The 26,211-nt window shown below is 40.8% G+C and overlaps 1 protein-coding gene and 1 long non-coding RNA gene across 6 annotated transcripts in view; one reads left to right on the top strand and one right to left on the bottom strand.

Moving 5' to 3' along the window:
- The window catches only part of Map3k20 (mitogen-activated protein kinase kinase kinase 20), a 156,974-nt gene that overhangs the window by 88,850 nt on the left and 41,913 nt on the right, over positions 1 to 26,211 (bottom strand). The window lies entirely within an intron of this gene.
- On the top strand, positions 2,090 to 4,907 carry Gm52556. Its single transcript, XR_003954041.1, has 3 exons — positions 2,090 to 2,252; positions 3,181 to 3,290; positions 4,798 to 4,907. It is a non-coding gene; the product is annotated as a predicted gene, 52556 (long non-coding RNA).

The raw sequence follows: 26,211 nt of genomic DNA, 5'->3' as shown, positions 1-26,211 counted from the left end.
TGAAACATTTATTCCCATACAGTAAGAGTTGCTATTTCATTAAAAACACACTCTGTGACTAGCAACTGGGTAGGAAATAGAGGTTTGGGGGTTGGTACTGAGTTAATACAGGCAAGAATAAAAGACCAGACCGTTCATGCTTGCTTGAGTAGCCAATCTCTTCTTTTACCTGAGCTACCTGAAAGAGTAACTTGGGCTAGATTTCAAAAGAATGACTGTCTAACCACCCGGAGGTTCTTCAGCTCCCTGTTGATGTAAACTCTTGAGAGAGAGGATTTGACAGTGGTGCTTCAACTCCATCACTGTCCAAGAGAAGCCGGCACCTTTGTTAGAGAGCCCTTGCTCACTCTTCACTCTGTGACCATGCCCTGGGCCTTGCAATGAACCTTTCAGGTTCTTCTTCTGGAAACCTAGCTACTCAGAGCTAGTGACATCATGGTCATGGGAGGGGGAGCTTCAAACACCAGTGTTCTAAACCAGCATCTTCCCTGGCAACCATCTGTAAATATTTGTCCTTATGCCCGTAGATTAGTGCAGTCTTCACCCCTTACCAGGGAAACTTTGTAACAGAGACCACTCCAGAAAAACACAACCCATCAAAATGCAGAATTGTGGAGCCTGGTCCCAGGGGATACATCTTCAAAAGCCTTCAAACCTCAGCTCAGGTAACTGCAGGATAGGGGGCAGAAAGACTGGAAGAGCCAGAGGCTCAGGGAGTTGGCTGTAAGATTGTATCTTCTAGTTATGCCAGAAGCCACAACCAGCAAATCTCACACCCAATGACTGCCTAACCATGAACCAAACAAGAACAACAACAGACATGCCAAAGTGGGTGAGGAAAGGTCATGAGGCACAACCCTATACAAAGAACTGCAGGCAACTGAGGAAGCAGGAGAGATGGCCTTCACCAGGGAAGGGCACATCAATTGGTTGTCCAGTGCCAAATGGTCAACCCCATATAAGTAACATTATGTGGACTGAACAGGCTATATTTAGGAATAGACATGTTTATACATATACACACGCAATAATCGTTCATGGGAAACAGCCATGAATTTGAAGGAGAGCTGAGAGAGGAATGTGGGAAAGTTTGGAGGCAAAAAATGGGAGAAATGAAAGTACATTATAATTTCAAAAATTAAGAAAAAGTGATAAGAAGATAGATGCTTAGTCAGCTTTAAGCCTTCCCCTTGATCCCTGTCCTCTGTCTGTCTCTCTGTCCAGAAACCCTTCTTCAGGAGAGCTGCATAATGTCCTTCATGCTGCTGAGGCTGCTGCCCCTCTACCACGCACTGGGATGGAGCCCCAGCTCTCTGCAGTGGGGCCTCCTCATGCAGGCTGCCCTTCCTACACTTGGCCAGCAGCATGTGTGTATGCCACGATGCACCCAGCCCTCCACCAGAGAGAAGCTTATCCAGGAGGATCCCTGGTTTCTCAGCACAGAGTTCCACTCACTTTCTTGACCACATTACCCACAACTATTGCCCTTAGTAGGAGAGTGGAAAGGCAAAGAACAATAGACCTTAAAGTAACTACTACAGCAGTACGTAGAGAGCTATGAGGCCAGGCTGCCTACTTCCTTCAGGCCAGGCGTAGACAGATCTTCCCTTCCAATCCCTTCCCTGCTAACTATTGCAGTCTGACCACCAAGGCAAATGAAGTAGAATTCTTATAAGGTCTGCGTGAGTCAAGTTCCCAGGGGCCTGAATGGATCCAGCGCAGAAGCACGCTGCTTGCCTGACTGGATTCATGGTTGGAGCATTTTCCCCAAATCAACCTTTGTAAAAAGTGATTCATACATGACGGTAAAATGGGAATCTAGCCCCTTGGCATTGGAAAGTCTACGTTACAAGAATGACTAACAAAGCAGGAAGGGGGATTTGATCACCCGAGTGTCAGGCACGGGTCACATTTTTGAGTCACTTTGGGCTCACAAACTGACAAGCAGTGAGCTCTATGGTTCTATAGATTCTCTTTCCAGTGAGGCTCCCCAGGTACTCAGGGAAATAAGGATGGCTAAATGAACCACATTCCGGCACCATAATAGGAATCCTATATTCCTAAAGAGATTTGGCATCATAGAGACTCCTCTCTCTTTTTTCTCTCTTTAGAAAACTAGTTACAGATGCGAAGGAAAGCTAGACAACTCGTTCTCCTCATGTTTCTGGAAAGCTGACATGACGTCACACAAAGCTTTCATCAGCCGTGTCAGCAGAATTGGGAAGTCTGTGGTTGCTCAATGGTTTTCCTGGGTGGGTGCTACAGCTGACTCATTATCAGGGGATGGGCCTGGGCCCTCTATTTTAGTCCATGCTTAACTCAGGCTGAGGAGAGTCTAACCTGGCTGAACAGGGGAATGGCAAGAACCTAATGAAACAAACAGTGTGAAGGCCTGAGACTAAAGAAATGTCTCAAACCACAAGATTGCTAAGAGATTTACATTCATTGTGCCTGTAACTGGGTGTCATAGGTTAACATGAAAAAAAAAGTATTAAAACAACCCGTATTCAAATTTGGATGACCAAAACACATGTAAAAATCTGGCTTTTGATCACAAGTTACTTAACTTGGTCAAAGAGTTGGCCATATTGTGCTAAATTATTGAAAAGAAAAAGTTTATTCCCAAACAAAGCCTTGGGTCTTGCTTTCTTCCTAGAAAGTGACTTGGGTGGACACATTTCCCAGTTCCTTTAGTTGCAATGTCTGTTAATTTCTGATGATAATGAATGGATTACTAATATAATTTTCTCATGGAGGAAACTACCAATAACTGCTCAGTGAACTGGACACGGTGTGTTAGGACCTCCCCCTCTGTAGTGGGAGTCTGGCTCTGACACTTAACTGGGGACTGGCAAAGTTCCATTTTTAATGCCACCAAAGCTCCACGTGGTAAATAAAGGCTTAGTCTCTAGCATGTACTACCAGGAGATGAAGAAATCTTTAAGAGGTGGGGCTGAGAGGGGAGTCTTGCTCCTGAGAAAGAAGATGGGGCCTCAGTCTCATCCCATTCATTGCTTTTGTACCCAGCCATAAATGACAGCAGCATCCTCTACCAGCCATTCCTGCCATACGCTGTGGTGCTCCAGGCAATAGTTAGTCATGGACTGAACCCTTTCAAACTGTGAGTCAAGCTAACCTTTCCCCCAGATTAAGCAGGTTTGTCTTCGGTGTTTGTTACAGTAACAGAAAGTGGACACACGAGGACTTTGAAGAAATGAAGACCCTGAGACCCATTCTTCTCACTTGCGACACGGGGACAGGAAGTCCCTCCCCAGTTCCAGCAAAACCAGGTGCTTGACTAATGCCAGTGTCTTCTCAGGCCTCTTTCCTGATTCTTTATGGTCCATCCGTCATCAGGAATCAATGAATCCATCCCTATCCCTACTGGTGGTGGATTCCGCTGGCATGAGTTGCCTGATTATTTTCATATACTTACATTTGTTTTTCTATGTTTAAGATTTTACCTAAATACAATACATTTCCAAAGCATTTATATTTTCTCATTAAGGAGACACTTTAGTGTATTTAAATGTTGTGGAAACTGGGTCTTAGATGGGCTCACTTGTCAGGGGCCTAATAAATATTAATAATAAAATCTGATCCCAGGTCTCTCACTTCTGTCTCTTTCAGGTATATTTCTAGTCCTTGATCTTCTTAAAGAATGTCTGGTAAAATTGTCTGTCTTAGCTTGGTGTTATACATCTGTAATCCAGTGCTATCGAGACAGTTCAAGGTCAGCTTAGACTGCATGAGGCCCTGTCTCAAACACAAACCAACCAACCACAAACCTAAACGAATAAAACATTTAAACATTTATTAAGATAAACATATTTATTAAGAACTGCCTTGCTCAAATGGATATGAATTTTTAGAGTCTCCCATATCAAAGGGTAACATTTTTTGATGGAGTGCCTATTATGAACTAGACTAACCTTTCATTTTCTCACCACAAACCATGGACTAATCTCTACTATCATGCTTCCTACAGGGGAAGAAACCTAAGCAAGGAGACAATTTAAAACTCATTGAGGACACAGTGAATGGCAAAGCCAGACTTTTAACACAAGTCATGTGACCTCAGAGCCCCACTTATATTCAGCAAACCATAGTGCTTTGCCTACAAACCAGATTTGAGAACAGAAAGGAATATGAGTTTACAGGACACCCAGACATTACAACAGGGATGGAAAATTCCAGAGCCCTCCTAGTTACAAAAATGCAAGGAAGCTCTCAGAGGCTGGGCCACTGTCTCTACTGCAACATATTCACACCTTCTTGACATTTGACTGCGTAAGATCAGGTCAGAAAGCGAGATCTAATTCTCCCCAGGCGCCAGGGCATAAGGCCAGCCGGCAACAACCAAATTTATGGCTAATAAAACCCGTTAATTGCACAGCAAGAGGCAGCCTCTCTCTATGCAAAAATTACATGGTAGGAATTTTGAGCAACTTCACAATCTGATTAGCTAAGTGCTTTATAATATTACTCTACAGTGCAACAGAGTTTGATTATTTACATCCCATAAGAGAAATGTTTGCCACATTTATTATGGAAATCTACAAAATCACTTAGAAGAGTTTAGGCAAATTTAATTTTAAAATAGTGTGTGAAGTCCCTTAACATCTTTTACACTCCAATTAGACAGTATCTTGAATATCTGGATATTTCCGCTAAATTAATAGTGATTTTACTCTTTTGATGTTCTAATATTAGACTCAGTAACTAAAGGTGAAAGCATGCCTTTATTCACTGGAAAACAACAGCACCGAATCCTGCACGTATAATCTGTTATTACAGGGTTTAAAGAGCTCTACAAAACATCACAGGACCAACAGACAGATGTGCCAACCAATAGAGGACCCAGAAATCCACACACCCCACTCCAGCAACCTGACTTCCTATAAAGGTGACAAAACCATATATTGGAGGGAGGACAACCTCTTCAATGAATAATTCTGGGGAAACTGGGTTTCCACAAAGAGAAGAATGATGTCAGACCCCTCCATCTCTCACCCTGCACCAAGAAGATCCACACACATATGCACAAACAATGGAATGAAGCCCAAAACTTTGCAACTTGTATAAGAAATCACTTCGAGACATAGGCACTGGCAAAGGCTTGTAGAAAAGGACTTCAACGGCTCAGGAAATAATTGCAAGAACTGGCAGGAAGGAATCTGTGAGATTCAAAGGCTTTTGCAAAGCACAGAGAACAATTAACGCAGTAAAGAGGCAATCAACAGAATAGGAGAAAACTTCTGCCAACTAGCCGACAGCAGATTAATATCTAGAATATTGAAAGAAATCAAAAACTTAAACATTAATGAAATCACCCAATTATCCAATCAATCAATCAATGGGCAAATGAACTGAACTGTTCTCAAGAGAGGAAACTCAGGAGCTAGGAAGATGGCTCCTGGGTAAAGTGCTTTTTATGCAAAGCTCAAGACTTGAGTTTGGATCTTCACTGACCTAGATGAAAGAGCCTGCATAGAGAGGTATCCCTGCAATCCCTGGCTGGTGAAACAGAGACATAAGAATCTCTGGGGCTTGCTTGCAGTTTAGATCAGCTGCTGAGTTCTGGGTTTAGCGAGATGCCCTAACCCCAAAATTAAATTCAAGAAGTGATTGAGGAAGAAGAAAACCAGTGTCGACTTCTGATCTCCACATCCATGGGCATATACACAGATGCAAGAGGAATACAAAGGACAAATAAATGTATGGGGAAATGTTCAGCATCCTTAGCCATCAGAGAAATGAATATCAAATGTATATTAGACTCCATCTCACGCCAGTCAGAGTGACTATCATGAAGAAAATTAATCACATGAAATGCTTGAGAGGTAAGAAACTCTTACGCACTGCCGGGCGGGGGATGTAAACTAGTTCAGCTCCTATGGGAATCAGCCTGGAGGAGGGTCTCACAAGAGCTAAAAATAGAACAATCGTATCACCCAGCTATATGCAGCATATCTCCAGGAAATAAATGTATCCAAGTGAATCCAAGTCAGCACACAGAGATACTTGCATATCTATGTTTATTGTGGCACTACTCACAAAGACCAAGATATGTAATATGAAAGACTATCAGGAGGTGAATGGGGACCGGGTGTGGGCAGGGGCGGGGGGCGGGGGGAGATTGCTCAGTGGTTAGGAGCACTTGCTGAATTCTATTCCCACTACTCACAAGACAACTCACAGCCACCTGCAACTCTAGTTCCTGGGGATCTGAGATCCTTCCCTGGCCTTTGTGGGCACCAGGTTTGTAGCATGCATACATGCTGTAGGCAAACACACATATGCATAAAAATAAATATTTTTAAATGGGGTGAATGGATACCGGAGGGGGAGGTAGCTTAGCCAGTCAAGTGCTTGTAGCATCAGAATTTGCGTTTGGTCTCTGGAACCCATGAGAAGAACTGGGTGTGGTGGTATGCATCATACAGGCACCCAGGAGGCAGAAGGGCAGATTTCTTGGGTTCGTTGGCTAGCCCACCTAGCGTAACTGGTGACCAAACAGTCCCCAGAGAGAGATCCTATCTCAAAACAAACGAAATACAAACAGCAACAAGGTGGATAGATCCTGAGGAAAAACAGCCCCTCTGGACTCAACCTGTGCCACACATGTTCACAAGTCTTATATGAGGAGTCTAGATTTTCAAAAGCACATAATATGAAATAGAAAAGTGTGCACACATGTGAGTGTGTGTGTGTGTGAAGGAAGGTCTGGAGAACAGAAGAAGAGAGGAACAATCACGGTAATGGGGAAGAAAGACAATGGTGTTACATTCTCTCCTATGCAGAGCATAGACCTATATGACATATAGATGTATAGAGAGGGTATGCACATATCTATGAAAGTAGAAGGGTGACTATTTGGGGAGAAAGGGATCAAGAAAGGGATAAGGAAATGGTGAATGTGAGCAAAGTGTGATGAGCCATGTATGAAGGGGTCATAATAAAACCTAGTATTTTGTATGCTACCTTTAGACCTACCTCTAATGAAATAAATAGAATCTTAAGGATAAAGGAGATTAGATAGCTTCCAATCTTTCCCTCCCCAGTCTTCACCTACGGCCTCCATAGGTCAACTCCATTAACAGGGAACCGTGGCTAATACAGTGGGCATTCTTTAATTAGATCATATGTAAAGTTATAACTTTAACATAATGATCTCAGAAAAAAAATAGCATTTGTGATTGTCCTGGATCATTAGTTTGTTTTTATCTCATTGCTTCAGTGACTATTTTAACAAACATTGTGCTACACAATTCAGGTTGGTTGCTGGGAAGGTTAAACAGAAGCTTGTTGCCAACATCTACAAAGTCTACTGAGCCTCATGGGTATGTTTTATCATGTATCCATGGACCAAGGTCATCTGTACGACTGCTTATTGACTGCATCTGGCTCTCAAGACATAGGGACTGCTGTGGGAATATAACCAGAGAATAACTGATGTAACATACTAACCCTTCTTCACATACATTCAGACAACCTGAGACATTTAGGAAAATATACAGAAGAGACTGAAATGAGCTAGGTTGTAAAAGTTCAACATGAGCCCAGGAAGATGGTCGGCTGTAATGCAGGAGAATATAGAGTCTGCTAAGAGCCTACAGAGATATGCTATGGCATTTGACACATATGGACCCAATCACAGTCTCATTACTCTAATCCTTCTGCAATCCTCAAATGTAGGAACTACTGAGTTTCAGAAGTTGTAAGCTGAATTCATTCTTCCTTGTCCATTACAGTAGCTATCATGTGTGGGACATTTCCTTTGTATGAGCATGATCAAACCATTCTGAATGCATTAACTTGTTTGAGCCATGACTTAAGTATCATCATCTTCAGTTTATCACCAAGAAAATAGTAACAAAGGGATAAACAACCTGCCCATGGCCAGATGGTTAAAACACAAGGAGACCAAGACTCAACCAGATGGTCTGGCCTCAGAGCTACAAACCGTGAGTACAGACTCTGAAAGTCACATAGATGCTGGGCCCACACATTTCTACAACAAAGAGAGTAAACAAACTCCCCCGTGGTTCCGCACATATCAAGGTCTTGGATGGCAGAAACCTCTGGCTCATTGACTGGGTCTGGATGAAAAGCACTGCAGAGTAAGGATCGAGAGGCAACTTTCTCATTATGGCTGTGGTGTTTAGGCAAGGACAGAGTGAACGACCTAAAGTGTCCTCACACTGATATTCTGACTTCAGTCTGATTTATTTGGTAATAGTCGGGGCATCTTGGATGCTCACCAGGTGAGTCTGATATGCAGCCAGGACTTAGAGCCACTGGACTGCAGCCTAGTTAGTTGCTCTGGAGTTGGAAAGGTCTTTGGGCTAAACTTCCACTCAATCAATAATACATCTTGCTATCTTTAACAACACAACTTTGCTCTTTCTGTGGGAAACAAGAAAGCCACTATCAGCTTGAAACAACTGTACCAAACTCACATGTGAACTTCATGTAGGTATACCTTCTCCTTAATATTAGCTGTTATCAACAGTGAAAAGAGAAAACCTCCCAAAAATGTATAGAACTGAACTCAGACATAACATCAGCTAGAACTACAAATTGCTTAAAATCAAGCTCACTGAACCATGAGGCAGGATTAGAATCCCTGAAGAGACCAGGAAGCTAATGATGAAGATAAACCTTACAGAGCTTACTGTATACTGGAGATGCCAAGGCTAGGGAGTGACCACCAAGGACAGTGGCAAGTGTAGAGTGGAGCTTTCCAGTGTGAAATCTAGGAGACACGTTGTGTTTGCTGCAGATGGCTGAGCCAAAGAGATGGAGCTGTCCAAGCCCTTTGGAGCCCAGAGGATTGTGAGGAAGTTCCAGATGAAAGACCCTGGGGATTTGATTTACACTATTGGGCATTGGTTTTGCCTCACCTGATTGTGACTGTACCCTGGTTCCTCTTTGTTTTGAAATAAGAAGTATGTGACTTGTTCTTCATTTTACAGGAGCCTAGTTAAGAGACTTTAGATTTTTAGAGAGATTTTGGGTTATTAAAAAAATGAATTAAACTTTTAAAGTACTTAAAATTTTAAAGATGTACTTTAAAATTTAGGTTGTAATTTATACTGTGATGTCAATATTATGTCATGGAAACAAATGAGAAAGGAAAGGATATAGTTAAATAGTTATGTACCTGTGTGTAAAGTTAGCCAAGGGTCCATTCTGTTGGCTGCTATTTTGTGAACTTGACACAAGCTAGGGTCATCTGAGAAGAGGTAATCTCTAATAAAAATATTCCCCCTTCAGACTGGCCTGTAGGTGGGTGGTGCCATCTTGGTCCGGTAGTCAGGGAGTGTATATGAAAAAGAAAACTGAGCAGGTCAGGAGGAGCAAGTCAGTGTTCATCCATGGTCGTCCATCTGTGCCTGCCTCAGGGTTCCCACCCCAACTCACCCCAACGGACTGTAATGTGAAATAAACCCTTTCTTTCTCAAGCTCTTTTGAGTCACAGTGTTTTATTACAGTAATAGAAGTATAACTAAGATGCACAGTATCTTCTCTATGTGCTACTGAGTGAGGTTTCTGTTGCATTGGTTTGATCAAATGGGTTCCTAAAATAAGTATATTATGCATTCAAATATGCAAGGGCTTCTGATTTAAAGTCAACAAGAAATATATCTTTGAGTTATTTTTTTCCAGTTGTGACTATGAGTTATGAGCTCTTATTCATCATGAAATGATAAATGTTTAGGGATATGGAAACACTAATCACCACGGTTTGCTCATTACACATATATGTATGAAATGATCACACTGTACCCCATAAATAACAATTAAAGCATAAGATAAGCCAGGGACAGTGAGACGTTGCGAGGTGGGGGCAGACGGATCAAGAGTTCAAGGCCCACCTCATCTACGTAGTGAGTTTGTTCAGGGCCAGCCTAGGCTACATGAGACCCAGTCTCAAACTAAATGATCTCTTTGTGTGCCAGCATATGTGTGCAGATGCACATGTGGAGTGAAAGCCAGATGGTAATAACCTTAGGTATTACTTAACAGGCAACATCTACATCTTTTGAGACAGGGTCTCTCATGGGCCTGAAGCTCACCAAGTAGACCAGGCTAGGCTGGCCAGCCAGCAAGACTGTGAGATTCATGGGTTTTTGTTTCTCTAGTGCTGAGATTACAAGTGCCACCAGAGCTCGGAGTTCCTTTTTGTGGGGTCTGAGAATCAAACCCAGGTGCTCACAAGCACTTTACTGATTGGGTTATTTTACCAGCCCAGAGAAAATATAATTAACCCCCAGAAGCCATAGGGACATGCAATAAAACAGTGCACAGGATGCATGTGTCTAATGAAGGCAGAGTCAATGGTCATGGAAGAGTGGTCACCTCTGGGGTAGACCAGACACCAACCGAGACAGTCAGCCTTTCTCTACACTGTGGAATCTAATGCACAGAATGAGGACACTAAAACTTGTTCTCCTTAGATCATAATTTTTAAATCATTTTTTTTTAGTAGAAGTTTTAGTCCTTGTACTGGCTAGTTTTGTGTCAACTTGACACAGCTGGAGTTATCACAGAGAAAGGAGCTTCATTTGAGGAAATGCCTCCATGAGATCCAACTGTAAGGCATTTCCTCAATTAGTGATCAAGGGGGAAAGGCCCCTTGTGGGTGGTGCCATCTCTGGGCTGGTAGTCTTGGGTTCTATAAGAGAGCAGGCTGAGCAAGCCAGTGGAAGCAAGCCAGTAAAGAACATCCTTCCATGGCCTCTGCATCAGCTCCTGCTTCCTGACCTGTTTGAGTTCCAGTCCTGACTTCCTTTGGTGATGAACAGCAGTATGGAAGTGTAAGCAGAATAAACCCTTTCCTCCCCAACTTGCTTCTTGGTCATGATGTTTGTGCAGGAATAGAAACCCTGACTAAGACAGTCCTCTTATCCTTACCACTCAATTCCCACACTGTTGCATCTTCTGCCACTATAGAACATTACTATAAATTGACGTTCAGGCTTTATTTAGACTTTCTGGCAGTTCTCGGAATCAAACTCAGGGCCTTGCTAGGCATGCATGCTAAGGCAAGGGTTCTATTACTTCAGCCTCTTAGTTGAGATTTTTAACAATGTTTCCTTAAATGTTTTCTTTGTGTTCCAGGATCCTTCTAGCAGTCATATATTCTTTGTGTCCTCTATCTTCATAATTGAAAGTTTTAATAAGTTTAAATGGATGTGAAAACACTTTTTAAAGTATGATGCACACCAAGAACGTGACTTCCTGTTTTTAAACATGAAATAAGTTCAAGCATGCAAAGTACCAGAAAACGCTGATATATGTTGATCACACTCAACCTAATAAGCAAGAACAAAGATACATATTTATTCCTATATTGTACCTACTTCTATATGTAGGCTTGGATTTTTCAAAACCGTCAAAAACTCCCTTCTAGCCCAGTGTCCAAAAGTAGAGAAGACATGATAAAAAGGACAGGGGATATGGACCTGTTTAGAAGTAGTTCTTTGGGTCTTTGGGGCGATCTCTGTTGTCAGGATACCAACAGCTCAGTTCAGTAGTGTTAGAATACCAAACACAAATCAGCAGTGTGCACGATCCAGCAGAAACTGCCAGGCTTCCCCCAAGTCTGCATGAGTCAATGGGAGCAACCAGAACCAGCCAGGCGGCCTTCAGAAGTTCTCTGGTGTGCATCTCTCAACAAAGTGAAGATCAGCGAAGACACAAGACCACTGAAGCATTGCAAGTCTACCTATGCAAGTGCCCTGTCCCTGTCTGTTGAGTCCTACTTATACTCTCTCCAAACATCACATGTCCTCTCATGGGTCTTGCTTTAGGAAAATATCACACAAGTCTATAACACATGACAGAACCAGAAATTTCCACTTCATACCCCTTTTTGTTTAAAAGTTGCCTTTTCCCCCATAAGATTAATAATCTACATACAATAAAAATAATTATAAGAGCCATAAAACCAGAATGTTATATTGTATTTTAAATAGACAACTTATAATACAACCTTAAATGTCTATTAATATACAGTAAAAACAAAATGACCTTAAATTCCTATCAGTATACAATAATTAAGCAAAACAACCTACCACTCCAGATGATAATAACCATAACACATCAAACAACCAAAACCACTCATCCCAATTTAAGGGATTCGGATGATGATCCTCTTATAATTACTTTCTACTGAATTGAGGTGAAGAATTTTTGTTTGGGCCCAAGAGAAAAAAAAATTGGTTGTCCTGAAAAAAGCTATCTGTAGCATTTGTTATCTAGTCTTTGTGCTGTCCGTCAAGACTATGTATTGTCCATACAGTCTTTTCTGTGATTCACCATTTGGGATAACCCTTTTCAAGTTGATTTACATGCATATATTGGAGAAACCAGTAACTGAGACAGTCTGTGAGAATGAATCATTGGGCCTCTTGCTTTGTGAAGACATTCATGTCTTAGCTGATAAAAGGTTTCCCCTGGTCAGATCTAATCTTTGTAAGTCTGTCAATAACCATATTTTCTCATTCCCTGTAGACACATTACCATGACAACATCCCCATCTTAAAACTATTGCAAGTTTCCATTCTAATGTCAACACATCCTTATAGTATATTGGTTGGCCTACTTCCTCAGTTTTTTCGGTAACCCAATCAGCTGCTGTTATTCCTTTTTCTCCAACATGAAGAAAATTTCGAGTTAACAAAGCATTATTCGGTCTGTTCCTGGGGGGCTTTTACTCTTCCTTTTTGTTTAATTAGCCTCTCTTTTAAGGCATGATTGGCTCTTTCTATAACTGCTTGTACTGTGGGACTATGTGGTATACCAGTAACATGCTTTATATTGTAATATACAAAGAATTTTCATCTTATTGGATACATATGTGGGAGCATTATCAGTTTTAATTTGTGCAGTTATCCCCATAATTGCCATTATCTCCATTAAGTGTGTAATTATACAATCAGTCTTTTCAGAACTTAAAGCAGTTGCCCATTGAAATCCTGAGACTATGTCAATGGTATGGTGTATACGCCTTTGCTTTCCAAATTCTGCAAAATGGAACACATACACCTGCCAGATGTCATTTATTTTGGTACCCAGCGTTACTACCAGCAGGTAATGGAATTTGGTTGTATAGAGAACACATACGACATTTTTTAAAAAATTATTTCTTTGGCTTATTGCCAAGTGATGGAAAATGTTTTCTTTAAGCCTCACCCATTAATATAATGTTTTTCATGAAGTTTTAAGGCTTCTTACACATTTCCTAGTAATTGGTCAATTTCCTCATTTCCTTGAGCTAATGGATGGGGACAACCTGCATGAGACTGACTATGAGTAACATACAATAGGATAGTTTCTACTGCTGATGGCTTGTTGCAATTTTATAAATAATAAAGTTAATGCTGAGTTATCAGGTACAAATTCAGTAGTCTCTATATACAAAACAACTCTTTCTGCATAAAAAGAATCAGTGATTATATTAAGAGATTCAGGATAATATAATACCTAAGGACTGCATATAATTCTAACTTTTGAACTGAGATATATGGACTTTTGAGCACCTTACTTATTTTGTCTGATTTATAACCTGCCATTCCCATCTTATTTGCATTTATATAGAATGTTGGTCTCTGGAATTGGTGTTCTCTTTATGATATGTGGAAGAACGTAATTAGTTTTTTTTATAAACTGTATACTTTGCTTTTCAGATATTTGTTATTAATTTCACCCAAGTATTGAATACCCATAATGATATAATCTCAGCATTTGTAAGAGATACTACAATTTCAGCCAGATCTGCTCCTGACAATCAATGTAATTGTATTCTACCTTTTATAATTAACTCAGAAGTCTTTTCTATATATGTCTTCTATTTATTACTTTGTCTTTGAGCTAGGGAAAAATTCATTCCATAATACTATCTTGTCTTTACATAATAAGCCTGGAAGGAGACTGAGTTGAAGACAAAATGATCAAAATACAATCAAATTTAGGATTAATTCCATCCACATATGCATCTTGTCTATGCATCATATGTAGTCTTTGTTCCCCAGGAATTAACTCTTTTTCTGCTTCACTTGTTAGATATCTTGGATTGTTTAAATTTGAATCTTCTTATGATATCTGAAACAAATTACTTAACTCAAATGTAATTAATCCAATTGTAAGCCCCAGTCAGTTAATATCTCCTATTAAATTTTGAAAATTGTTAAGTGCTTTCAATTGTTCTCTACGAATCTATACCTTTTGCAGTAGAATTTTTTGTTGATTGATTTTATAACCCAAATAACTAAGTGAATCTCCTCTTTGTATTTATTTTCTGGAGCAATCTGTAACCCCCAGCATGGCAGAATTCTCTGTGTTACCTTAAACATATTCTCTAAAACATCTTTGTCAGAATCATCCAACAAAACATTATCCATATAATGATCAATGGCAGCTTGAGGGAATTGCTTAAGAATTATTTCTAATGGTTGTTGCACAAAATTCTGATAAGATGTCCCAGTGTTATCCAAAGACATTAAGCACTCAGGCAAACTTGACAATGCATGAGATAAAAGCAGTGATAACCCACGGAGATCGACGAAACTGATGCATTTCTTACCAACCATGTGCACACAGCATCCAAGTCCCACCAGCAGGATAGAAAAGATGGCTTGGAGTGAGAGGGAGGTTTTGCTTCTCTTCATCCTCAGCATAGACCTTAAAGGGCTACCCACATTGCACACCTGAGCAGTGGGGAATAGAAAGCCCAGTTCTTCATTCCTTTGGAACAGTAAAATTCAGAGAAGGCTTTGTACCCAAGCCTGTTGTACCAAAGCCACTTGGCACCCTGCCTCTTGCAGCATAGCATTTTTAACAGAAAGTTCTCAGAAGTCTTTATGACCCAGAAGGTAGGGAGGACTCGAAATTGCTTCTGAGTAGAGCAGCCAACATGTCCACTTTAGGGTAAGTTTGGCAAGCCCACTAGATAACGCACAATGTTAACAAGCGACAGGAGTTAGCAAGTGGGCATCAAGGGGAAGGACTTAAATGGAACAGATGAAATGATGAGCGAAAATGTTAAAATTATAACAAATATAATTGTCTTTTAGTTTTCAGCATTATTTTTGGGAAAATAATTTATTAAATGAAAAAACAAAAACAAAAACAAAACTATTTTCTGTGTCTAAGAGCCAAAACTGGGCCTTGTATGTGCAAGAATGTGCTCTGCAATGAGTTACATCCCAAGACTCAAAAGAAAAAAAAAACTTTTAAAAAGTCTTAATTTTTGTAAGGCTACTTATAAATACCACTTCAAAAGAATTTTTGTTATATTTATTTATTATGTGTGTGTTGGGGGCTACATATGGGAAGGTCAGAGGACAACTTTCAGGATCTGATTCACCCCTCCATTCTGTAAGCCCTGGAGAAAGAACTCAGGGTTCTGTCTTGGTAGGGCTGGCTTGGCAGCTAGTACCTTTAGATGACGTCACAGTCATCTCAACAGCCCTGGATGCTTCCTGATTAAGTTTATATTTTTAGAGGTTAAGGTAAAATCATGTTAATGAAATATTCCATAGTCCCTTTTGAACTAATGAGAGAAGATGTCTTTAGGTCAGATTAATGTTTCAGAAAGGTTAAGACAATGCATGACATATAGCTGTACATGCTGTGTTGCTCATTATGTTGAGTTTGGGGTACGAATAGCACCAAACAAAAATTTCATATCCAAGGCTGAAGAGATGGCTCAATGGTTTAGAACAGAGTACTCCTCTTCCAGAAGACATGGGTTCAATTCCCAGCCCTCTCGTGGTTGCTCACAAGTCTCTGTAAATTTGGTTCCACGTATTCTAATGCCATCTTCTGGCCTCTGTGGGCACTGCACACACACAGGGCATACAGATATGCATGCAGGCAAAAATGCCCATACACATAAAATAAAAATAAAAAAATCTTTAAAAAAAAACTACATCCCAGACATTGAAGCTACTTTTTACACACACACACACACACACACACACACACACACACACACACACACACGTGTGTATAAATATGGAGTGGGGTTGAACCCATTCCTTAAATAAACCTAATTTAACACTAACTCTTGATGACCTGAGTTAGGCAAGGTCTTCTTAGATATCACACAAAGGATAAGGAAAAAGGAAAAGATTGGACTTTCACAAACTTTAAAGTGTTGGGCTTGAGAAGATACCAACGAGAAAGGAAACGGATGACCTATAGAACCGTTTACAGACTTTCTCAAGATGTTTTTCTACACAGGCACAATGAGTTAGTCTGCAAATACAATTTTACTTTGGCCCCTCTAGTCTTTACGCCTTTGATTTCTTTGATTTCGGTGCACTAAAACCTCTTCTACTACCCTGAACAGAGATGGAGAGGACACATGGCCTTGACTTAGTCTTGATCTTAGAGAGAAAAAACATTCAGAATTTCACTTCCAGGAGAAAATGTTGACTATATAGGTTCTGTGGTTGATGCCATACAGAAGATTGGAAATTATTGAAACTTATTAGACCATTCTATGGTCTATCTTGAAGAATATTTCATGTGTACCTAATAAGAATGTGTATCTTATAGGTGTTGAGGATAATGTTCCAGTTGCTCAAAGGGAGACAGTTAAAATTTACAAATATAAACCAGGCATGGTGTCCTATCTCTGTGGTTCCAGTTACTCGGGAGTCTGAGGAGAGGGGAGGGGTGTCACATGAGTCTTGGAGCTAGAGACTAATCTGGATGACATAGCAAGGCCTATGCAGATTGATAACAAGTAAATACAGCAGAAAGCAGCTCACAAATGCAACTGTGGGGCTGTCTGCTTCTTGCTGAGTTCCATTACGTTTGTTTACTTGGTTTAGAAGTTCTGCTATTAGACATCAATGGTTACTATATTTCATAAGTAACATCATCCATGGCATCGCTGATGAAACTCTTGGCTCTTGGTGGTTGAGAGGCTATGTGTGACCCTTCACCATGCTTTCTATCCGTGTACCTCTGTACTTTCTAGCAATCTGTGTCTTATAACTAACTCCTCCTATGGACAATATATAGCTGGATTCATTCCAGAGTCTCTGCCCTGTGATCTAAAGCACTTAACACAGATCTCTGTGTTGTTTGGTTTAAGGCCATGATCTTGTTTTTTTCATTTGTTTTACCTGGTTTTCCTTGTTGTTTCTTGTTTGTTTTGTTGTTTTGTTTTTTAACATTTCATTTTTACTGGCTTCGTAGTTCTGTCTCTTTGCTTTCTACTTGCTTTGGGAGGTTGTTCGGTAGCTGCTATAAGACTTAATTTTGTAAATGTAGAACCTCTCCATACTTTGTGGCTTCCTGTTATATATTCTGATGGATGTGCATTCTAAAACTCCTACTATAATACTACAAATATTCTTTCAAGCAGTTAGTGTTCTTTTTAATGAGATAAAAAATATATTTATAATTACCCTCAAACACACCACACTTCGTCATTTCTTGTAGTGAAGACATGCTGGCAGTAAATTCTCAGATTTTATCAAAAAAAAAAAAGCCTGTCTCACATCTCACCCTCATTTTCCAGGATATCCTAGCTGGATATAGAATTCTGATTGGCAGCCCCTGTCTTCCTTTTGGCAGCTGGTCCTCCACTGCCTCTGGCCTCCACTGGTTCTGATGAGCAGTTACCAGTGATCTGCATGGTCTTCTTTGACGTAATGTGTCATTTTCCTCCCTCAGCAGGTTTTTATGTCTTCTCTTTAAATTTCATTTTCTCTTTATGTTTCTCTTTAAATTTATTTCTTATAAATTTAGCTTGGCAGTAACTGGGCATGGCATAACTCTTAAGATAACTGGGTACGACATTTTTACTTTTTGCTTTAAACTTAACGTTGCCTGGGGTTTTCTGAGCTTGTTTGAACTAGCTGTGTGCTTTTCACCAGAGTGAGGGAATCTCAAGTCATCATTTATTTTTCAATATTTTTACTGCCCATCTTCTCTTTCTCTCTTACCCCTCCCTTCTTGCCTCTTCCTTCAATTTATCTCCAATCATATATTAATTAGAATGATATATCCAATATGTAACTTAATTCTCTCTCTCTCTCTCTCTCTCTCTCTCTCTCTCTCTCTCTCTCTCCTGCTTGTTTTATTTTGTTGAGATGGGTTTTCCTATGTAGCTCAGACTGGCCTCCAACCTATGATCCTTCTGCCTCAGCCTTTACAGGATTACAGGAGTGTGCTGAAACTGAGTGTTGGAATATCTGTCCCCCCTGACCCCCCATCTTTTCTCATGAATTCCTCAGATGTAATTGTTTCCATTATTGTCCTCATGTGTATTTAGCATTCCTCTCACTGTCCCCAATCAGCTACTAAGACCAATTCAGTAGAAGTCACATTTTATATATGGTAGCTGCATAGTTGAATTCCACACTGGCCTCTTATTTTAACTACATTTCTCGTTATATTCTTGAACATTGATAGAAACTGATCTGAAGACTATGATAAATGCAATTTCATGTGTCTATTATTTATTATATAATGGACAGGAATATAATTTTGTAAAATAAGGCAAGCAGATAGTATGTAAGTAAAAAATTGAAAGTTATTTTAAAACTGGAATGAGGTAGTTCTACATAGAGCACATGAAAAGATGCTGTCCTATCCTAAGTCTGAAACTCAAACTATACAGGTAGAGTGTCTGTGTATATGAAATATTATGATCTCATTTGTTTTGTTTTAAGATAACTGTGGATTACTATAGTCAGAAACAACACAACCTATTTTCAGACGGTTGATAAAGTCCACTGACCCTGGGCGAGTCCATCGAGATCCCAGGCACTGGTTTGTGTCCTGCACCCTTTGTTACATGTGTATATTTGGTGGCGGCCACCATGGTCAGGTTCCAGACCAGATCACACAGTTACCTGGTAGCACTCTTTTCAAAGCCTCTGTTGTTGTGGGAAAAGGTAACAGTATAGTTACAAACCCAGTGAAAGAAAAGCAAAGCAATTCTAGAATGCCACAAGCTAGTGAGTTTAACATGTAGGTTTGAGCAGACTTTTACCACAATGTTGTCACCTCTTAACATAAGAACCTGGAAGATGCACATGACATGGACAGATGAGGTCGTGACCATCACAGTCACCATGAACAAGTAATAAAAAGGGCCCTGTTATACTAATCTCCGACGGCAAGCACATTACCCGGGAATCTGCTTCTCTATTCCTGTTACATGCACATTAACCTCCTGGACCAAGAAGCTGTCACTTTTAGTTTCTGAGAGTGATTCTAAAAAGTAAAAAGACTGAAAAAACCTGCAGAAAAGCTAAAAAGCTAAAGTAAATGTAGTTCTTCTCCTTATAAATAAGAATTAGGGGACAAATGGGCACACAGCATGTGTACTTTTATAAGTGTTTCCATGGAGTCTAATTTTAATGTCGGTTTTAAAAAAATCACATTACGGTATTACAATAATTCTTTTCTCCTTGACCCAAAAAGAGCTCTTAGGCGGCATGTTCGGAAGCTCAGAATAGCAGAGAGCTATCTAACATTAGAGTTTTCCAAAGATGAAATGGCTGTCCCAGGAGGTCACTCAGTTCCCATCGTTAGTCGCCAGGATTCCAACAGACTCGAAATGCCCATTTGTGGCAGGGTGCTCGAGAGTCCACCCAGGCATGAGAAAACACAGTCAAGCAAGGGCTTCTCCGGCACCCAGAACCTACCAAGGCCAAAGAGCACTGGGCCATGGGCAGAGAACTTCAGATCAAGTTCTGTTTTTTCCAGTGTGATGCTGGGAACGACAGAACCTCTCCCATCATCTGTTAGAGGGGAGATTGTAGCCACAGAGCTCTGTAAGTGACAGAACACCATCTGAGTAATGTCACTCAGCATTGGGAATGGCACAAGGCATCCTAGGTTAATGTCTTAATAGAAGTTACATAAGCCAACCACTAAGGAGAACTTCTGGATGGTAAGGATTATAGAACTCATTTTGTAGGGAGCCCGTGGAATTTTAGCAACAAATATATAATTCTCACTATCTAGAGTGACTTAGATAAATTCTTGATCTCGAACAAAAAGCTGAATTGTGATTTATGGGGCACAAGGTCCCTAGTGGCTCAAAATATCAGAAAGAAGGCAGATGGGTTTTGCCTGTAACTGCTTAAGTATTTTAAATGCCTATCATTCAGTAATATTCAACCTTCTCTTTTATGACAAGTCTATGTAGGTAGCTGCAGGAATCTTCCTGTCTTGACTTCCTGAATGCTAGATTAAGGGTGCAATCTATCACGTTCAACTTTCTAAATGTCTTTGAAATAAGCCACATACCTGCGGCCAATGAGGATTATGAAAGCAGACAGAAACTGCTTGATAGCCCTGTGTAGGTTGGCTGGCTGAAGAACATTTTTAATTCCCTTTATGTTACATCCCGTTGCTCAAGAGCCAAGCATATTAGGAAATGCTGTACAGGCTACAGTTCCAGCTAGTGCTTTCAATACTGAATAAAGTAGAAGTTTCTCCTTCTGCTTGGGGGCTGCTCCTTTCCTCTCCTTTAGATCACACAGACTTTCACCTGAGTAATTTATAAAATACAGTAACAGCCACATACTGACTGGCTGACAGAAAACACTTCTCACTATTAAATATGATTACCAGACAATCTCCTTCATATATAAACTTGCTTATACAGAAAAAACATCTCAGCCTGACAGGTGAGTGAAAAGAAATGCCTTTTTTTTTTCTTGGCCCATGATATGGCTGCCCGCCTTCCCAAACAGAGGAGGGATCATCTCCTTACATGTATATCATGCTATACCTCAACACCAAGGATACTCTCCCAATGTAAAAAGTTAACACAGCTGTAACCTCTATTATTATAAGGATTCTGGAAGATTCCTAGTCTAGATTCTGAGAGTGAAAAAAAAAAGAATTCTGTAGTACATTTCACAGTAAGTTACTCTTATATTTAAAATGTATGAAAGATAGACAGGAGAGCATAATAAAACCAAGCATTCTGACATTCTGCATCAGCAAACATAAGACATCATGCATTCCCATGCCAAGTTTGTGCATGGAACCTCTAAGCCCCTTTTCAGGTTGGGGGAGGCAAGTGGCAAGACCACAATCCTCTGGATATTTCGTAACTACTATCCCTAAAAACTGGTGCTTCTTGCAAGAAAAAGATGGAACAAAGATCCTAGTGTCGCAGGTCTGAAAGCCAGCCACATCAAAACCAGGTAGAGTGGTCCTACACCTAAGCAGCTGCCAAGCTGCTGGAGGGACGTGGGCACACTTCTGCCTAATAAAATCTGAATCAAACACTTTGCATCTGATTCTCCATGTGAGCTTTTATGCAAACTTCTAAAGTGCAAGGAATCCTGGGGAGGAAGAGCTATTCTGAGAGATCTCACATAGTTCACGTAATTAGGGAAAGCACTTCCTTTGATTGTAAGTGTTCAAAACAGCCGAATCCCTCCTATCAAAGGCACTCTGTGATTTGGGTCACCTCTTTCACTTCCTCTTTCATGTTTCTCAGGATGAGAGGTGAGGCTGGAGAGCACATTATTTAGGGGAAAAAAAGATCTGGCTTTTTGTTTTAGGGATTGAACTGGCACTATTCAAAAGATCGTCATTAGAATCCCCCTCTCAGCCTCACCTTCTGCCTCTTTCCTCCTCTAGAAGGCTCTTCAGGTGTTGCAGCGCACACCATCCCAAGATGCCAATTTAAGGCTGGTGGAAACTGTCATGTTGTGTGCAAACGGCTTCGAATGTTCATGCTTAGTTTCCAAACATGGTTAGAAAAACAGTCATCTTCAGGATATTGATTTTTATACTTGGAATGTTTGCCATTATAACACTGAATAAGGAGAGAGATAGACAGATATATAGACAGGCAGATAGACAGATACACAGACAGATAGATAAAGTCACATGTTACCATCACCAAATAGGGCACTTTGTTCTTTTCCTTACTCCTAGGGTATCCTTTCTCTCTGTATGTGCAACACGGGCTCACTCAACGCAGCTCTTACACTGATCTTGTTACCGCCAGTTTTGCACTGATGTTTCTAATGTTTCCAGTACAACTTTCTAAAGCACGGTGGTCAGTTATCACAATTGCTTCTGTCAGAAAACTCACTGTTGACCATGCGCTCCAGCGGTGACATTCCTACAGAATGCAAAGCAAATTTAACAGCCATCTATCTGCTGCAATCCTTGAGATTTTAATTAAAGTTTCCGTTCATAGGAATTCAATGTGCACAGAAGCTAGTGAGTGAATGTGACGAAGTCAGCTAGAGTAACAAGACTGCCACCATGTTTACCGCACTTCACCATAAACTCAAGGGTTTTACTGGCCCGGAATTAGATCCGTTACATGAGTTCACGTGAGCCAGCTACCTCAGCTGACAAGTGCAAACAGATATAGATCTGGAACAGAGAAGAGGGGCAGTTGTCCTGGCCCTGTTCAAATGTCTACTGCAGTTCTAAAACCACAGGAAGCTCTCTGGCAAACACCTCACGTTTTAACGTTGTAAGCCAACAGTGAACCGTCCCGCCCAGCCACATCTTCCTCATTACTCTACCTACACTTACTTTTCCAGATTCTACACGAGCTGTTTCGTCTTTCCATTGTTCTTGTTTGTTCCTGTCTCCACTGCCTGAGCTCTTGCTCAGACCTGCTGACATTTTTTTCCGGGTTCATAGTGAATCTGGTAACGCAGCCACTGGTCCTCTTGCCATAGCAGCAGAGAGAAGCAGACATGAACTAACTTATCAGCAGAGGCATGCAACAGGACACTGAGCAAGATTACTTAATTATATAAAAAGTAAGTGTTCTTTATGCACTGGAAAATTTACTTGCAAATCAACTAATTTGTTTATTAAAAACTTTATTTCTGTATTTGAATTTTAGGACCAGATAAATTTTACCTTTCAAATAGTAATCCAAACTTTTTTGCTCCCATCACGGTCATAAAGTTCAGCATTTAAAAGTAATGATAAAATATACTGAGCACTTACTATGAACTAAACATTGTACTGAGATGGCTTGTACCTTCAGAATAAGAAATCCAAGGCAAGGCTGTCAGACAACATGCCTACAGACTTACCTAGTCAAGTGGACGATCTGGGGATTTCAAAGCAGGCCTCTAAGTCTATAGCTGACATTTTAGAGCCTCGCCTGTTTTAAGAACACTTAAGAATTTATCTTGCCAGCTGTTTGGTTCCTGTGAGTCTTCCAACTTCCGCACACGTCTAGAATATATTCATCACTTAGTGGTTGCCTTCTGAATTAACCTGGGGTTAGTACAATAAGGATGCAGAGGTCTCTGCAGCCGAAATAATAAAGTTAAAGGGGAGCATCATGGCTGCCTTCAGAGACAGTGTTTAAGGGCTGCCAGAGGGAGGAGGTAGCAGGTCTAATTTATGTAGTGTAACAGACAGACTAGAACCAATAGACAGAACCAAGTTGAAGCAAATACTATAGGCAAACCATATAAGGCCATTCAAAGAGAACAATTCAAAAGAAGAAAGGATGTCTTAATAGGAAGTTCCCATAAGCAGAAGTAATTCAAGGGTCCAGATAACCAAAGGACCTAGCAAGCAATCACTGTCATACCTAGAGTCTCTTGTCTCAGTGGCTCCTAAATGCCTGTCCATTCCCCTGATGCATGAGACATGACTGCTCATAAGTGGGGGAAATGAACACACACACAAACACACACACACAGAGGCTCCACTCTGAATTGAGTTAATGAGAATCCTTGTAGAATATTTTCATAAGCCCACCAGGTCATTTTGATATGTAGTTAAGAAAACTGATCTTCTGAGGCCCTTGTAGGCTCTAAGACTATAGTCTACAAAGCTGGTTCTCGGCTGTCTCTTAGGTTTAAATTCTCACACCCTAGCCTGAACGACTCGCCCTCGGTGCTAAACTCTGGCCTCTCGTTTTACTGCGCCTTCAGTTGCAGGTACCAGGAGGGAAGCTCTTCCAGACGCATCAGTTTGGAAGTGGCAGTCCCCGCATTGCTCATCCCCTCTCCCTGTCACTTCATCAGCTTTCAGACCATACCTGTGCTTAATCCCATAGATAAGAACACTCCATATCAGCTTCTAGTGGTAAAAGAGCCTAAAAATGAACAGTGCTTTGTTACTGTACTGCCTTATAAATTTATAGAATGAAATAAAATCAATCAATCCCTCATCTTTAAAATATGGAGGGGGGCATTAGACAAAGTATTAAAAAAGGTTGTTCCCTAAGACAGTTATTGTGGCAGAGACAGAAGAAGTAAGGGCTGAGAGCCATCCTAGGCTACAAAGAGAGACAGTCTCTAAAAACACAACATCCCTAAACTGTGTTTGTCTCCATTACCAACTTAATAGAGAAACACTTATTTAAGGTTGGAAATAAATAAACCGCATTTTAAAGTCAATAAATATTTTTATTACTATCTGTAAAATATAATACTGTAGGCAGTTTGGAAGCACAAAGAGGCCAGGAAAAAAAGGGTGGCAGCGTGATAAAGGGATAACCTTGCACACACAAGTCCCTAGATCCTCAGCTTGTAGGGATATATATATATATATATATATATATATATATATATACACATATATATATGTGTGTGTGTGTGTGTGTGTGTATGTATATATGTGTGTATATATATATGTATATATACACATATATATGAATATTACTTAATATTCCTATGTGGCAGGCACTGTGTTAATGCCTCTTGGGTACTAGCTTAGTTCCCTTAATAAGCCTATACAATTCTACTAACATGTCCATGTTGTAGAACGTGAGATTTAATGGCTAAGTAACTAACTGGCCATGGGTCACAAGGCTGGTGAAGTGGTACAGGACAACCACCTGGGATTCTGGTCTTGTAACACAACAGTGGGCATCTCACCGGGAAGGGTCAGGTTGGGTCAGAGGCACACAAAAGTACCCAAGACGAGGGCTGTGTGGAGGGATGAACACGATGAAAACACACTGGGAAAATGTCCCTCTGCTGCGGGAAAGAGAGGGCAGGGCAGCTGTTCTTTCAGCTTGCTCTCTAATGCTCTTACAAACACCATGACCAAAAGCAAGTTGGGGCAGAAAGGGTTTAAGTGGCTTACAGCTTACAACCATCATCAGGGGAAGCCCAAAGGCAGGAACTCTGGGGCAAGCACCTTGTGGGAGGAACTTAAACAGAGACCACAAAGAACGTTGCTTACCAGCTTGCTCTCCATGGCTTGTTCAGCCAGCTTTCTTAAACCAGGACCATGGGCCCAGGGATGACACCCTACAGTGGGCTGGGCCCTTCCCACATCAATCATTAATCAAGAATATGGCCCACAGACTTGTCTACAAGCCAAACTTGAAGGGATTTTTTTTTTTTTTTTTTTTTTTGGACTGGGGTTTTCTCTTTTCAGATAGCCATCTCTGGTGTCAGGAGGATAAAACAGCAAGCAACACAGCTATGAAAAAGAGGTGTTGCAAAGGCAACTTCCGGCAGTCAGGGAGCAGGTAGAACACACTCCACCTGTCTGGGGTGTGTCCTGTCCTCACCTGAACTGCACCCTCACCCGGATGAGGGGCAGGAGCAGAGAAGGAGACATGTTGCTGTGGGTTGACCTTTTAAAGGCATAAATGCCTGGTGCAGGGTTGGGGAGTTTTTTCTGAGACACTGAGAGTCGTCATAGGTCCGGTCCAGATGGGCATGGCTGGATCTGGTTTCCATCTATTGTAAATTTGGTGTTCACATGGCAGATGGATCAATACTAACTTTTAAATTGTCTCCATTATTGACAAAGCATGCATGGTGGGGAATACTGCTAGATAAACTCCCATTCCTTTAGGTGTCCTAAAATAGAGCTCTTTTCATCCCTAGAGACTATCTTTGAGAGCTTGAAGGTTCTAACACAGGAGTGGACTACGTATATATCCTTGACCAAGAAACAGCCCTCTTTATTAGGAAAGGCCATCCTCCTCAGCCAAGCATATAGCTACAAGAGGGACACTCGGAGGAATGAGGGAAGGGGATACTGACTAGTCAGTCCAATTATCCAAATTAACCTTGCAGACCAAAGGGGTGACAGGCAGCCCAAGCAGATCACGTTTCCTCCCCACAGCCTTTGATACAGAATCCACTGAATTTCTACTGGGATGGTTTGGGGGTGAGATCAGGGATATTTCATAGCATCAGACATCGAATACTGGCTGCAAACTACCCATAGAACTAGGAAAATACGAACTAACATCAA

This window comes from Mus musculus, chromosome 2 (genome assembly GCF_000001635.26).
Source record: "Mus musculus strain C57BL/6J chromosome 2, GRCm38.p6 C57BL/6J".
Classification (NCBI taxonomy): Eukaryota; Metazoa; Chordata; class Mammalia; order Rodentia; family Muridae; genus Mus; species Mus musculus.
Note: the sequence above shows the minus strand (reverse complement) of the source record. Positions and strands in the feature narration are given on the sequence as shown.